The sequence below is a fragment of the Pseudophryne corroboree genome, chromosome 1, assembly GCF_028390025.1.
Source record: "Pseudophryne corroboree isolate aPseCor3 chromosome 1, aPseCor3.hap2, whole genome shotgun sequence".
Classification (NCBI taxonomy): Eukaryota; Metazoa; Chordata; class Amphibia; order Anura; family Myobatrachidae; genus Pseudophryne; species Pseudophryne corroboree.
Genome location: NC_086444.1, coordinates 1,011,511,209 through 1,011,527,800, shown reverse-complemented (window position 1 = coordinate 1,011,527,800; position 16,592 = coordinate 1,011,511,209).

Here is a 16,592-nt window from a genome sequence, read left to right as displayed (position 1 = left end):
TTCCTTTTTTATTGAGTCTAACCTACTGATGCTTATTGAATGAAAAGTATATGGTACTTCCATAAAATACATCTATAAGAGGACCTATTTTTTATATGGAGAGAAATACCATTTAGTTAAAAATCATAAACTGATAACACTTCTATGTTAGGTGCTAAAGTTATTCTGAGGAACCCATGTTGGTCATCAGAAGAATAACTATTTGCCTATGCTAACATGAATAAGCTTACTATCAAATTAAATATTGGTATGTATGGAATAAGGGGACCATAACGATGTTCTAACATATGGCCTAGAATGATTTAAATATCTAACTAAATATGTGAATGAAGTACATGTTTTGTATATGTATTGACAATAATTGTTAACATCCTTCTATTATTATTATTATCCTTTGTATGGCGCCACACCATATATCTTTTATACACTGCTCAAAAAAATAAAGCGAACACTTAAACAACACAATGTAACTCCAAGTCAATCACACTTCTGTGAAATCAAACTGTCCACTTAGGAAGCAACGCTGATTGACAATCAATTTCACATGCTGTTGTTCAAATGGAATAGACAACAGGTGGAAATTATAGGCAATTAGCAAGACACCCCCAATAAAGGAGTTGTTCTGCAGGTGGTGACCACAGACCACTTCTCAGCTCCTATGCTTTCTAGCTGATGTTTTGGTCACTTTTGAAAGCTGGTGGTGCTTTCATTCTAGTGGTAGCATGAGACGGAGTCTACAATCCACACAAGTGGCTCAGGTAGTGCAGCTCATTCAGGATGGCATATCAATGCGAGCTGTGGCAAGAAGGTTTGCTGTGTCTGTCAGCGTAGTGTCCAGAGCATGGAGGCGCTACCAGGATGTCTCCTGGTAGCGCCTCCATGCTCTGGCCAGTACATCAGGAGACATGGAGGAGGCTGTAGGAGGGCAACAACCCAGCAGCAGGACCGCTACCTCTGCCTTTGTGCAAGGAGGAACAAGAGGAACACTGCCAGAGCCCTGCAAAATGACCTCCAGCAAGCCACAAATGTGCATGTGTCTACTCAAACGATCAGAAACAGACTCCATGAGGGTGGTATGAGGGCCCGACGTCCACAGGTGGGGGTTGTGCTTACAGCCCAACACCGTGCAGGACGTTTGACATTTGCCAGAGAACACCAAGATTGGCAAATTCGCCACTGGCGCCCTGTGCTCTTCACAGATGAAAGCAGGTTCTCACTGAGCACATGTGACAGACGTGACAGAGTCTGGAGACGCCAAGGAGAACATTCTGCTGCCTGCAACATCCTCCAGCATGACCGGTTTGGCAGTGGGTCAGTAATGGTGTGGGGTGGCATTTCTTTGGGGGGCCGCACAGCCCTCCATGTGCTCGCCAGAGGTAGCCTGACTGCCATTAGGTACCGAGATGAGGGGTGTGGTTCGTTTTATCGACAGTATCTAGGTCGACAATGTTTAGGTCGACCACTATAGGTCGACAGTCACTAGGTCGACATGGATGGAAGGTCGACAGGGTTTCTAGGTCGACATGTGCTAGGTCGACAGGTCTAAAGGTCGACATGAGGTTTTGTTTTGTTTTTTGTGTCGTTTTCTTCGTAAAGTGACCGGGATCCCAAATTAGTGCACCGCGTCCCCTCGCATGGCTCGCTTCGCTCGCCATGCTTCAGGCATGGTGCCTTTGCTCCGCTACCGCTTCGCTCGGCACACTTTACCGTTCCAATCGTAGTCCACGTGGATCGTTAAGTATGAAAAAATCCAAAAAAAGAAAAAAAATGTGAAAAACTCATGTGACCTTGAGACCTGTCGACCTAGCACACGTCGACCTATAAACCCTGTCGACCTTCCATCCATGTCGACCTAGTGACTGTCGACCTATAGTGGTCGACCTAAACATTGTCGACCTAGACACTGTCGATCTTCAGACCGGATCCCCGAGATGAGATCCTCAGGCCCCTTGTGAGACCATATGCTGGTGCGGTTGGCCCTGGGTTCCTCCTAATGCAAGACAATGCTAGACCTCATGTGGCTTGAGTGTGTCACCAGTTCCTGTAAGACGAAGGCATTGATGCTATGGACTGGCCCGCCCGTTCCCAAGACATGAATCCAATTGAGCACATCTGGGACATCATGTCTCGCTCCATCCACCATCGCCACGTTGCACCACAGACTGTCCTGGGGTTGGCGGATGCTTTAGTTCAGGTCTGGGAGGAGATCCCTCAGGAGACCATCCGCCACCTCTCATCAGGAGCATGCCCAGGCGTTGTAGGGGGGTGTGGTTCGTTTTATCGACAGTATCTAGGTCGACAATGTTTAGGTCGACCACTATAGGTCGACAGTCACTAGGTCGACATGGATGGAAGGTCGACAGGGTTTCTAGGTCGACAGGTCTAAAGGTCGACATGATGATTTTTTTTTTTTGGGGTGTCGTTTTCTTCGTAAAGTGACCGGGATCCCAAATTAGTGCACAGCGTCCCCTCGCATGGCTCGCTTCGTTCGCCATGCTTCAGGCATGGTGCCTTCGCTCCGCTACCGCTTCGCTCGGCACACTTTACCGTTCCAATCGTAGTCCACGTGGATCGTTAAGTATGTAAAAATGTTAAAAAATAAAAAATGTGAAAAACTCATGTCGACCTTTAGATCTGTCGACCTAGCACATGTCGACCTAGAAACCCTGTCGACCTTCCATCCATGTCGACCTAGTGACTGTCGACCTATAGTGGTCGACCTAAACATTGTCGACCTAGACACTGTCGATCTTCAGACCGGATCCCGTTGTAGGGAGGTCATACAGGCACGTGGAGGCCACACACACTACTGAGCCTCATTTTGACTTGTTTTAAGGACATTACATCAAAGTTGGATCAGCCTGTAGTGTGTTTTTCCACTTTAATTTTGAGTGTGACTCCAAATCCAGACCTCCATGGGTTAATAAATTTGATTTCCATTGATAATTTTTGTGTGATTTTGTTGTCAGCACATTCAACTATGTAAAGAACAAAGTATTTAATAAGAATATTTCATTCATTCAGATCTAGGATGTGTTATTTTAGTCTTCCCTTTATTTATTTGAGCAGTATATATATATATATATAGTGTATTGCTAACATCCACCTATGATTTGTTTATACTATACATACCCTTATGATGGTAACCATGTATGTTATTGAGTACTGTCACTTATATGATTTTAAAAAAAAAATATATATATATATATATACACGTTTTATTTTTTAAGATTTAAACCTCTGAAGAAGTCAGCTAAAAGGATGAAATGCCTTGGGTCATCTACATAACAACCTGCGTTATGGTTAGGTGGACACAAATAACAACAAAATAACCTCATGAACTAGCAGGTCTTATGTAATAATTGCGTACAAAACTGTATCTGATGTATTGAATCACATTTTATGTGAAAATATCAGATTCCTCTGTTCATATAATATGAATAAAATATTTTACAAATATTTTAAATATATTAATCTATTTTAAAATGGAAGTGTATACACTATAAGGGTATCAAGGACATATTACATTTGATGGCGCAACTAGGGTAATTTTTCTTTATTTTATATATCAGTATTTTTGGATTGTGGGAGAAAACTGTGGTGCCCAAAGGAAACCCACGCAAGCATGGGGTGAATATCCAAACTCCACACCGATAGGGACATTGTGGGAATCAAACCCATGACCTCAGTGCTCTGAGGCAGTAAGGCTAATAATTGCACCATCCATACTGGACCCTCTTACAAAGCCAGGGCAACAAACGAAGACTGGTTGAGAGTCAAATCCATGCTCTATACCTTTGATAAATCTCATGACATACTAACAAATGGGAGAAGAAAATCATATTCACTGATAGTCATGAATTCTCCTCCCCAGAAGGAGCTTGGGAAAATATTGACAACCCTCTCTGGTTTCTAGGTGCTCACTGTTCCTATTTAACATATGGGGAAGGGGGGGGGGGGGGGGGGGGGGGGCAATGCTCTTTCAGGCACAGGGCACCAACATTTCTAATTATGGCTCTGGCAATAAATAATTTTCCTTATAAATATATGATTATCTTTATGTTCTATAGCTGAAATTCTTATTGAAAATTTCGTCTGCATAAAACTGGCAAATAACATAGGGGATAATTCCAAGTTGATCGAAGCAGGACATTTTTTAGCAGTTGGGCAAAACCATGTGCACTGCATGGGGGGGGGGCAGATATAACATGTGCAGAGAGAGTTAGATTTGGGTGTGGTGTGTTCAAACTGAAATCTAAATTCATGACTATCAGTGAATATGATTTTCTTCTCCCATTTGTTAGTATGTCATGAGATTTATCAAAGGTATAGAGCATGGATTTGACTCTCAACCAGTGTAAAAATAAAGCAGCCAGTATTTACCCTGCACAGAAACAAAATAACCCACCCAAATAGAACTCTCTCTGCACATGTTATATCTGCCTCCCCTGCAGTGCACATGGTTTTTGCCCAATTGCTAACAAACTTTCTGCTGCGATCAACTCAGAATTAGGCCCATAATGCATAATTAGTAGAAAATGCCGGATTTCTTGAGAGGGCTTTCCAAATGCAGTCCACAATCTCCCACTCTGCGGCACATTGGAGCAAGTGCAAGAGTCTGGGGGAGCAGCAGAAGAACCTATTAACAACTCTGGGCATTAATGTAAACATTGATCAATTCATATACTGGATACTGTATGAAATACAGTAATAATATTAAACACTATAGAGGGTATATAGTATATAGGCTGTATTAAACAGATTTAAATAATATAAATAAGCGGTCAAGAAAAGGTTAAACATAGCATAATAAATAATACACAAGCATAATAGAACCAGTAGGAGACAGAATAGCACTTTGTAAGTGCACAGACACCTAGCACAGGCTCCTGTCTCTTCTTCCTGGTAGCTACTCTCTGGTACAGAGCACGGTTTGAGGAGTCAGATACACACACACACAGCAAACTTGGTAGAAGATACTGTTACCACTGGCAGGGCCGAAACTAGGATTTTTGTCACCCGGGGCAAGGTAGTCATTTGACACCCCCCCCCCCCCCCCCCCCCCGCAAAAAAAAAAAATTTATTTTACAATAAATAAATAAATAAAAATAATTAAAAAATAATTAAAATAAATAAATGAATAAAAATATTTTATATATATATATATATATATATATATATCTCTTTCAGAACTTTTTTACCTGAAAAATTGCCTTTTCTAACATAAATTACATATCCAGGAAAAAGTGTCCCCATTTTACACAGTACGACAGGCAAGTGTCCCCATTCCCCATTTTACACATTGCGGCAGACAGGTGACCCCATTTTACACATTGCGGCAGACAGGTGTCCCCATTTTACACATTGCGGCAGGAAAAAGTGTCCCCATTTTACACATTGCGGCAGACAGGTGACCCCATTTTACACATTGCGGCAGACAGGTGTCCCCATTTTACACATTGCGGCAGGAAAAAGTGTCCCCATTTTACACATTGCGGCAGGCACGTGTCCCCATTTTACACAGTACGCTGGCAAGTGTCCCCATTTTACACATTGCGGCAGGAAAAAGTGTCCCCATTTTACACATTGCGGCAGGCACGTGTCCCCATTTTACACAGTACGCTGGCAAGTGTCCCCATTTTATACATTGCGGCAGGAAAAAGTGTCCCCATTTTACACATTGCGGCAGGAAAAAGTGTCACCATTTTACACATTGCGGCAGGAAAAAGTGTCCCCATTTTACACATTGCGGCAGGCACAGGTCCCCATTTTACACAGTACGCTGGCAAGTGTCCCCATTTTACACATTGCGGCAGGCACAGGTCCCCATTTTACACAGTACGCTGGCAAGTGTCCCCATTTTACACATTGCGGCAGGCACAGGTCCCCATTTTACACAGTACGCTGGCAAGTGTCCCCATTTTACACATTGCGGCAGGAAAAAGTGTCCCCATTTTACACATTGCGGCAGGCACAGGTCCCCATTTTACACATTGCGGCAGGTGGTGGAGGGAGAGAGAGAGAGAGAGAGAGAGAGGAAGGGAGAGGGGCTGACTTACATTAGAAGCGGTTCTCGCCGCTCTTCAGCCGCCTCTCCCTCCTCGTCTGCGCGGCTCCCCCTTCTCCCTCCTCCGGCGGGGTTTCGTGGAATGACGCGTTTGCGCCGTGACGTCACGACGCAATTGCGTCATTCCGCGAAACCCCGCCCCCTGAGCTGGGCACTCGGGAGAAGGGGGTTTGAAAGTCTAAAAGTGCCGCGGCAGGTGTTAGGGGGTCTCGGCGCCCCCTCCAATCCGGCGCCCAGGTCGCCTGCCCCCCTAGCCCCCCACTAGTTTCGGCCCTGCCACTGGGCATTTGCAGCAGCTCTGCTCTGTCACTTACAGTAAACTGCATGATTTGGCGGCAGATTTGTAGTAATCTGGTGTTATTTACCAGTGCTATTATTGTCATAATTTGAACCACTTAAAAGGAGGAGAGGGAGTTTCCAAGCAACCGGAAAACCCCCTCAGTGTTTATCTATAACAATGCATTCATAATAATGGGGAAGTGTTAGACTGTTTTTTTACACTTGTTTTCTTTGAATCTGGAGATGAGCAAGGGTGCAGAATTTCATGGCAGAATAGATTGTTACATAGAGGAAGAAGAGGAAAAGGGCTGTATTATCGGTGCACATAAAGAGGATCCGATCTGGTTATCGCATCCACTTATATTGTTTTAAAATTTAACTTTTATTATTATATATTTAAGAATTGTGCAAAATGGTTACACACAAACTAGGAGTATAGGCGAAACATAGAGGTTAAAATATGACATAGACAAAACATAAAGGTGCAATGGAATATAATAAAGGTGATCAAAAGATTAAAAAATGTGTCCGCGTGTTTACTCTAACGTCTACGTATTATATTGATAATTGATTATATCATTATTACTATATTTGTCTAGTCAGTGAACGATATCTCAAGAGGACATTGGGGAATGTAAATGAGACAATTAGAGATAATGTATTATCACTTGTGTAACACTCTGTTCTAATGCTTAGGTGTATATATTATTACTATCACGCGAAGGGAGACACCTTCTTCATTAGGAACTTATGACACCTTGAAATAGTTCCAGATCATATAGATATAATCACGTGACAACCTATTCCAGTATTCAAGTATTAGTATCGTATAGTCCTAGATTTTAGTGTTCGATATACATATTACAGAATAGATTGTTCACAGAAGTGATTGATTCCGGTGATACAGTCTTTGATATGTGCTCTTGTTTCTCGATTCCATATTACCTATTCATAGAAATTATAAATAAAGCTGGGATGTCATATTATGATCTGTGATTTGGTTGGCGTATAAGGGGGGATTCCTGCTGAACAAAATGATAAGGGGATGGAATACTCATGACCAATATTCTGCACCCAAATGAGGAATTAGGCAAATATTCAGTTGGACAGTTTTGAAGATTTTATTCACCTCTGGTTAAAACAAATCCATTTTCAAAACCCGCACACTGCTATTGTAGGCTCTTAAGTCTATTAGGAACCCCCTTGCTTGGCCTTCCTCTGATCTATACGGAATACTGCTGTCAGACATGTATATTACTGTACATTGCACTCATCTGTGCTTTGATAAATTAATGTCCTGACAAAGAACCCATGCATGTACAGTATAGGTACGTACACAGTGGCCGATATATCAGCCATTCTATTGAACGGCCCATATCGTGCCGGTCCTGCTGTACAGCCGACAGCCAATATATTGTTAGATATACTATTGGCACTTTTATGTGTGTGTGGGTGGTCAGCTGACTGCCTGTACTTAAGCTGCAGCAGCCGGCGGCAACTGACAGCTGAACTGGGCGGGCATGTGTAAATGCCCACCCAGTTCATGACGTCAGTCCCCGACGGATCTGGCAGTTTGTATGCACAATTGACCTGCAGATATATCTGTAGGTGTGTACCCAAAATTAGTGACTTAAAAGAGATTGCACATCTCACTGTTTATATTAAAGTTGTTATTATCAGCTTTTAAATTATTTATAAATTTCTAACAGAGGGTTCAGTATGTTTTGTTGTCAGAGTGCATTGGAATTGCCTGGTGCAGTGACGTCATTCCACACACTTAATGACTTAAACATTAATGCAGGTTTATTCAGTGAACACAGGTGACTCAGATGTAATACTGATATAGGCAATTAGGGCCCCTTATATCATACAAGGTAACAGCAGTGGCAGCGGTACTTATCAGGAGTTGTCTCCGTGAGGGATGGAGAAATGCACAGCCGTGCAGTCTGACTCCTGCTGTAGAGGAGATGCGGGGCCCAGCTCAGCGTCCGCTCCGGCGCCGCGATACTTGCAAAGGAACACTAAGTCTTTGTAACTGAGATCTGCTCCAGGTCTCTGCTCTGCACGCTTGTTCTTACTCTAAGGACTCAGTCTCACTAAGATGGAGGAGCAGGGAATTGCATCATATAACTTTGCCTCCAAGTGACACTTGGCAAAAGGGCATTAACACTAGGGGATGCGCCCAAAGACTTCTATGTAGAAGGAGACAGGTACAGAGCGCATCATACACTAATACTCCCCCTCGCTTAAGACTGTCTCCGGTCACATATTTAAACAACATGACATTTTATCAAACAAAATCAATAAAGTCATTCCTGTAACCAAAAACATAATAGCAAAACAGTAAGAATAAATCAACATTAACCATATTCTAGTCCACATTCCATCAGGAATGCATGTAAGAAGTGTGATGACAGTCCTTTTGTCAACATGTCTGCAATATTTTCTTCACTTGCAACATATTCCACATTTATGGACCGGTTTTCCATCAACTCACAGATGAAGTGATGTCTTATAACAATGTGCTTAGAACGTCCATGGTGCTTTGTGCTTCAAGAAAGATCAATTGCTCACTTGTTAACACACTTTATGTTAATGATCTCACTGTAGTAAGGAAGACCTAATACACATAGTCTCTCTTATCCAATGGGCTTCTTTTGAAGTTTCTGTGAGGGCCATGTATGCTGCCTCTGTTGTAGAAAGAGCAACTGTGGGTTGTTACCTACTTTCCCAGCTTACGGCTGCACCTGCCAGTGCAAACAGGTATCCAGTATAAGAACGTCTATCATCCTCATCTGATCCCCAGTTGGTGTCACAGAATACTTTTAAGCTGGTATCTGTTGATCTTGTAAATCTCAGCTTTAGTAAACTTGTACCTTTGAGGTACCTTAGTATTCTTAGTATTACTGCATTCCAGTGTTGTCTCCCAGGATTGTTTGCAAACTGGCTTGCCCGACTCACTGCATGTGTGATGTCAGGTCATGTCCCAGTGCTTGCATACATCAAACTACCAATAGCATCTTGATAAGGGATTTCCTCTATCTCCCCCTTGCTACTTGGTGACATGGCTTTGACCATCTTTGTACTTTTATCAATGCGAGTACTTTCTGGTTTTGCATCTGTCATTCCGTATTTGGAAATTATTGCCTCAATGTATGTTTGTTGGTCAATTGTGACAGTTCCCTCTTGCAGGTTTTGTACAATTTTCTTACCTAATAGATGATTTGTAGGCCCTAGATCTTTCAACTTGGATCTTTGTTTAAGTTGGTGCTTGACGTCAGTGATGTGAGCTTCTTGACCTGCCAAAAGTAAATCATCCACATAGACAGCTATGATGAACAACTTTTCTTTGATAGTTTTGTGGTATAGGCAGTGATCAGTCTCTGACCTAACAAGGGCCCTCATTCCGACCTGATTACTAGCAGGCTACTTTTAGCACTGCTGCGATCAGGTAGTCGCCGCCTACAGGGGAGGGGTAAATCGCTGTGTAGGGTTACACTCGCTTGTGCAGAGAGCTGCACAAACAAAAGTTTGTGCAGTTTCTGCACAGCTCAGGACTTACCCGCTGCGATCATCCAGAATGGAGCTGACGTCAAGATCCCTCCCTCGAAATAGCTGGGCACGCCTGCGTTCGCACGGACAATCCCTGAAAACGGTCTTTTAATGCCTCCGGCCGTCCTCTTCCTGTCAATCTTCTTGCGGTCGCGGGTGCGATCGCTTTCTTCGTTGGTTCTGTCGCTCCCTGGCGACGGCCGTCGCCAGGGAGCAACGCGCCTGCGTATTGCGGTCGTGGCGCATGCGCAGTTCAGACCCGATCGCACTGCTGTGAAAAACTGCAGTGTGCGATTGGGTTGGAATGACCCCCAAAGTTCATTTCTAGTAACGCTGCATCAAACTTTACATACCAGCAATGACCATTTTGCTTTAGGCCATATAGTGACTTCTTTAAGAAACAAACTTTCCCAGTTTGGAATATATTCATAATATAGTGTTCAAGCTGCTCCATGTAAATTTCCTCAACTAACTCTCCATTCAGAAATGCAGAATCAAAGTCTAGCTGATATAACAGTAGATCATGTAGTGTAGCAACAGCAATCACTAACCATAAGGTGCTACACCTTGCGACTGGTGCGTAGATCTCTCTGTAATCAAGTCCATATTTCTGGGTATATCCCTTGCCAAAAAGTTGGGCTTTATAACGAGCTACTGTCCCATCTGCGTTCAACTTCTTGCAGAAACCCAGTGCCGTAACTAGGCACTTTAGCACTGTGTGCAAGAAATGGCATTGGTGCCCCCACCTTATGTAAAATATGGGCAGTGTGCGCGTAGGCGCGCGCAAAAAAATTAGGGGCGTGGTTTCATGGGGAAAGGGTGTGGACACAAAATAATACCAATTCATGCTACAGTGCACAGTAGTCTCCATTATTCAAATTACACTGCACAGTAGCGCCATTACACCAGGTAGAGCCCCTTTTTATACATTATGGCAGACAGTCCCCCTTTTTACACATTACGGCAGACAGTGTCCCCCTTTTTACACATCACGGCAGACAGCGTCCCCTTTTTACACATTACAGCAGACAGCGTCCCCCTTTTTACACATTACTGCAGACAGCGTCCCCTTTTTACACATTACGGCAGACAGCATCCCCTTTTTACACATTACGGTAGACAGCGACCCCTTTTTACACATTACGGCAGACAGCGTCCCCCTTTTTACACATTACGGCAGACAGCATCCCCTTTTTATACATTACGGCAGACAGCATCCCCTTTTTACACATTATGGCAGACATCGACCCCTTTTTACACATTACGGCAGACAGCGTCCCCCTTTTTACACATTACGGCAGACAGCATCCCCTTTTTATACATTACGGCAGACAGCGTCCCCCTTTTTACACATTACGGCAGACAGCGTCCCCTTTTTACACATTACGGCAGACAGCGTCCCCCTTTTTATACATTATGGCAGACTGCGTCCCCTTTTTTACACATTACAGCAGACAGAGTCCCCTTTTTATACATTACGGCAGACTGCGTCCCCTTTTTTACACATTACAGCAGAGTCCCCTTTTTACACATTACGGATTTTATATATATATATATATATATATATATATACACACATACACAGAGAAAAACGTCTGTCACTCAGCTAAAATAAATCCACACATACATGAGGGCACAATGAGGTAAATTTCGCAAGTGGCGCTGCCCCGGACCCCCACTTACCACAGAGCGGGAGGACTGTGCTGCTACCTGTGGGGCTTTTCCTCGGACACGTTGGGGGTGACAGGTGCGTTGCGCGCATGGGGGGGTTAATGGTGCGATGCACATGCTATTGCTGCCAATCTTTTCTGGCTCCTCGTCCTCTGCTGCCAAGTGCTGTAGCTCCTCTGGTCCTCCTCCCTGTCTGCAGCTTTAGCCAGGGGGAGAGATGGAGATCCGCAAGTCAGGTCCAGCATGTCGCCAGATCACTCCACCGCTGCCCGTGCCCCGTAGTGCTCCTCTTCCTGCATCCTGGGAGCATCCTGCCTGGCATGGTTGCGGCCGCGGCACTCATGAACCAGGATGTGGTGCATATATGACCTGTCATGCTGCGCTGCCCACACGCCGTAGCTTCAGCATCGCTGCAAAGGGGGACTAATGTCCCCTTCAGCAGCAGCAGCAGACCTGGGCCTCTTCCTGTCTGTGGGCCCCCGCGGACTCGCCGGGCCCTGAGCTCCTGTCTATGTTGCCTGGTAATTGCACTGCTGAAGTGAGTGCTGTGCAGGTCACTGCCGGCCTCTGCTCTGCGCAGGGCTACACAGCTGCCCCCCCGTTCCGATGCTCTGTACAGTGGAGTGGAGGCTGGGCAATGGAGCTGTACGGAGCTCTGATGATCCATACGGTGTTAAAACAGGGCCGTGACTGTGCGCTCCCTAGGGCTCTGCGCTGTGTGCGAGGCCCCTCTCGCACACACCTAGTTATGGTCCTGCAGAAACTTACTTGATTTTAAACATTTTACGGTCGCTTGGTCTATCAATCCTAGTCCATGTACTATTATCATTTACTGCTGACAGTTCTGTATCAATTGTTGACTTCTACTCTGTACAAACACTGCTTGACTTTGCTTCCTGTATGTTTTGAGGTTCACAATAAGCTATGTTTGCATACTCCTCACTGTATTTCTTGGCTGGAACACCTTTGTTGCTCCTCATGGATCTTCTGTTCCCTGACTTGTTGTCTGCTTTGACACTCTCAGATTAAGACATGCTTTCTGCTGCCTGTACATCCAATGATACATTTTCTTGTTGCTCCACTGCTCCAGTTCGTGGTGCTGTCTCATAGAATACCACATCTCTGGACTTAAGAAGACGTTTACTTGTAACATCCCAAAGTCTGTATCCTTTGCTTTCGTCGCAGTATCCGAGCATTATACAGTCTATGGATTTTGTATCTAGCTTACTCCTTTTCTCCTTTGGTATATGTGCAAACGCTTTGATCCCGAAGACACAAAGATGACTGACACTTGGCTTTTTCCTGGACCACGCCTCCAGTGGCTTTTTACCTTTGACGGCCACTGTAGGTGCACGATTCTTTAGGTATACTGCAGTAGATACTGCTTCTGCCCAAAACTTCTTTTCAAGGCCAGCATCACTTTGCATAGTTCATGATCCTTCAACAATTGTGCTGTTTTCCAGCTCACTCACGCCATTCTGTTCCGGTGTGTAGGCAATTGTTAGCTGATGCTTTATGACATATTTCCTAAGGAATGCGGAAAAGACTTTGTTATCATACTCTCCACCATTGAGATTGATCTCAGAATCTTTAGTTTCAGACCTGTCTTATTCTCCACTAGGTTTTTGTATTCCACAATTTTGTTGACCACTTCACTCTTCTCTTTAAGGAAGTATACGTGTGTCATTCTTGTGGCGTCATCAATGAGAGTCATGAAATACCTGTAGCAACTGATTGATTCTCCCTCCATTGGACCACACATGTCTGTGTGCACTAGAGCTAACGGTGTCTCTGCTCTATTAACTGACTTTGGAAATGGGTTGCGAGTTTCCTTGCCTTTTATGCAACTCTCACACATGAGAGGGATCCCTGTTACCATTCTATCTAGCAGTGTCTGGACATTGTCATATCCGAGATGACCCAAGCGTTTGTGCCACAGCTCCATTGACTGTTTTTTATCGGTAGCCCTCATTGCAGTACACTTCTCAGTGTCCAGGTCATATAGGGGGTCATTCCGAGTTGATCGCTTGCTGCTGATTTTTGCAGCGCACCGATCAGGTAAAAAAAGCCAAAACTGCACATGCGTATGCACCACAATGCGCACGCGCATCATACAGGCACAAAAGGCATTGCTACTGTGCACTAGATCTAGCGAAGATTCCATTCGCACAGTCGATCGCAAGGAGATTGGCAGGAAGTGGGCGTTTATGGGTGTCAACTGACTGTTTTCTGGGAGTGTTTGGAAAAATGCAGGCGTGTCCAGGCGTTTGCAGGGCGGGTTTCTGACATCAATTCTGGGACCTTCGTCGCTGCAATCATCGCACAGAATAAGTAACTACAGGGCTGGTCTTGTTTTGCACAAAATGTTTTTGTACCGCTCTGTTGCACAGGCGTTTGCACTCTTGCAAAGCAAAAATACACTTCCCCGTGGGTGGCGACTATGCATTTGCACGGCTGCTAAAAGTAGCTAGCTAGTGATCAACTCGTAATGACCCCCATAGTTTGTTGCACTCGGTTGCTGAAGCAATAACAGTCCCTCTTTTATTCTGCACCATACATTTGCCCTTCTGAAATTGGACTCATTGCCTTTTTTCTCTAGGATGCTGATAGAAATGAGATTACTTCCTAAATCAGACACGTACAACATATATTGGATATGTGTAACAATTGTTTCTCCTCCAATTCTTAAACGTACTGTGATTGTCCCAGCTTGTAATGCAGTAAAGACCTTATTTCCAATCCCTGTAACCAGGGGTTAAAGTGAGCCGGAATGGGGCGGAACTGCGTTCCGTCAGTTCCACTGGGAGACGGAACGCAGTTCCGCCTCCTCCGGCTCACCTAACCCGATGTGTGCCGGCGCTGCAGGAAGATGACGGGCGCCAGCTGAGATTGTGTTATCAGCTGCGCCTGGCTCTCCCTGCACTGCCGGCGGCAGAAGCTCACTACTGAGCTCCTGCTTCCGGCCCCCAGCTCTGTCAATGCGCGCTATGAGAGAGACGTCATTATGTCTCTCTCATAGTGCTGGGAGTTGAGTGAAGCGGACGCCAGGAGGATCACAATGGCAGCGGGGATTTGTAAGTATGGGGTTTTTTGTTTGTTTTTTAAACGTGTGACTACTACTGGGGGCATAACTACAGGGGGTTAAACTACAGGGGCTAACTACAAGGGGGCAAGCTACTGAGGGCATTACTACTTGGGGCAAACTACTGGGGGCAAACTACATGGGGAAAACCTACAGGGGCACATTACTACTGAGGGCATAACTACAGGGGCACATTACTAGTGGGGGCATAACTACAGGGGCACATTACTGCTGGGGTTATAACTACAGGGGCATTACTACTGGGGGCATCACTACTGGGGGCATAACTACAGGGGCTAAACTACTGGGGGCATTACTACTTTGGGCAAGCTACTGGGGGCATTACTACTGGGGACAAACTACATGGGTAAAACCAACAGGGACGCATTACTACTGAGGGCATAACTACAGAGGCACATTACTAGTGGGGGCATAACTACTGGGGCACATTACTAATGGGGGTATAACTACAGGGGCATTACTACAGTATACCAGCGCCGGAATCCCGACAGCCAGCATACCGACACTTTATCTCCCTCTTGGGGGTCCACGACGCCCCTGGAGGGAGAATAAATAGCGCAGCGCGCTACCGTGCCCGCAGCGTGGTGAGCGCAGCGAGCCCTCAAGGGGCTCATTTGCGCTCACCACGCTGTCGGTATGCCGGCGGTTGGGATTCTGGCGCCGGTATGCTGGTCACCGAGAGCCCGGCCACCGGCATACAAATACTACACCCCTTTTCCCACTTAAGCTGCATCTCCATGGCAAACTTCCATGTAGCATGTAGTTCTCTGAACCTTTCAGCTTAGTCCTGTGTTTTACATCCTTTCTTCACTTATATAAAATATCACTTTAAACTTTGTTAGTGTGCTTATTTAAAAGCACTCAGGGGGTTAATCTTCAGGCAGACGGGGATCTGGGGTGCGGGACCGGGCCATAACATGTTGGCAGAGTGTATATTTGGAATTGCCCGGTGCAGTGACGTCAGTCCATACACTTAATGACTTAAACTGTAATGCAGGTTTATTCAGTAATCACAGATGACTCAGATGTAATACTGATATAGGCAATTAGGGGCCCTTATATCATACAAGGTAACAGCAGTGGTAGCGGTACTTATCAGGAGTTGTCTCCAGTGGTGAAGGACGGAGGACTGCACAGCCGTTCAGTCTGAATCCCGCTGTAGAGAAGATGCGGCGCCCAGCTCAGTGTCAGCTCTGGAGCCGCGATACATGCAAAGAAACACTGTAAGTCTCTGTAGCCGAGGTCTGCACCCGATCTCAGCTCTACACGCTTGCACTCACTCTAATGACTCAGGGGTAGATTCATTAAAATGTGCTTAAGGTTCTTTATTTGCAGGGTTCCGCTTCACCGCATTTTTGGGGTGAAGTGGGACCTCCTTTCTGGTGCTTGTACGTTATGGAAGTGCGTTATCACATCCCTCTGGTGATGCACGTCCCCCATAACGTGTGCCCGCTTTGGCCGCAGTCAGTTCTTCTGCAAATGTGCCGTCCAGTAACTCCCAGCATGCAGTTCGGGAGTTAGGCTGGCGCATGCACGGAATGAATGTATGGATGCCAGGAATGTGCTGTCTGCAGTGTGTGTGAGGTGAGCTGTGGCGCGTGACTGTAAAGATATCATTAAAGTTATTTGAGATCACAAAAAAAAATAAAGGACAGTAGCTGCTAAAAGCCATCTACAGCACCGGGTCCGGCCGGCGAACAGGCAGAAGGCAGGAGACACTAACGTTCGGATAGAATGAACGTTAGTAAGTCAGGTATGTCAGCGGGGATCTATCTAAAACATAGAGGCGCCGAAACGGCTGTGACAGGATACCGCCGCAGCTAAGAAGAGCGCATCGCCAGGTACATACATCAGGGGAAGCACTATCCGCGGCACATAACGTGCAGATAGCGCATTACCCCTTAAAGAAGATTAATAAAT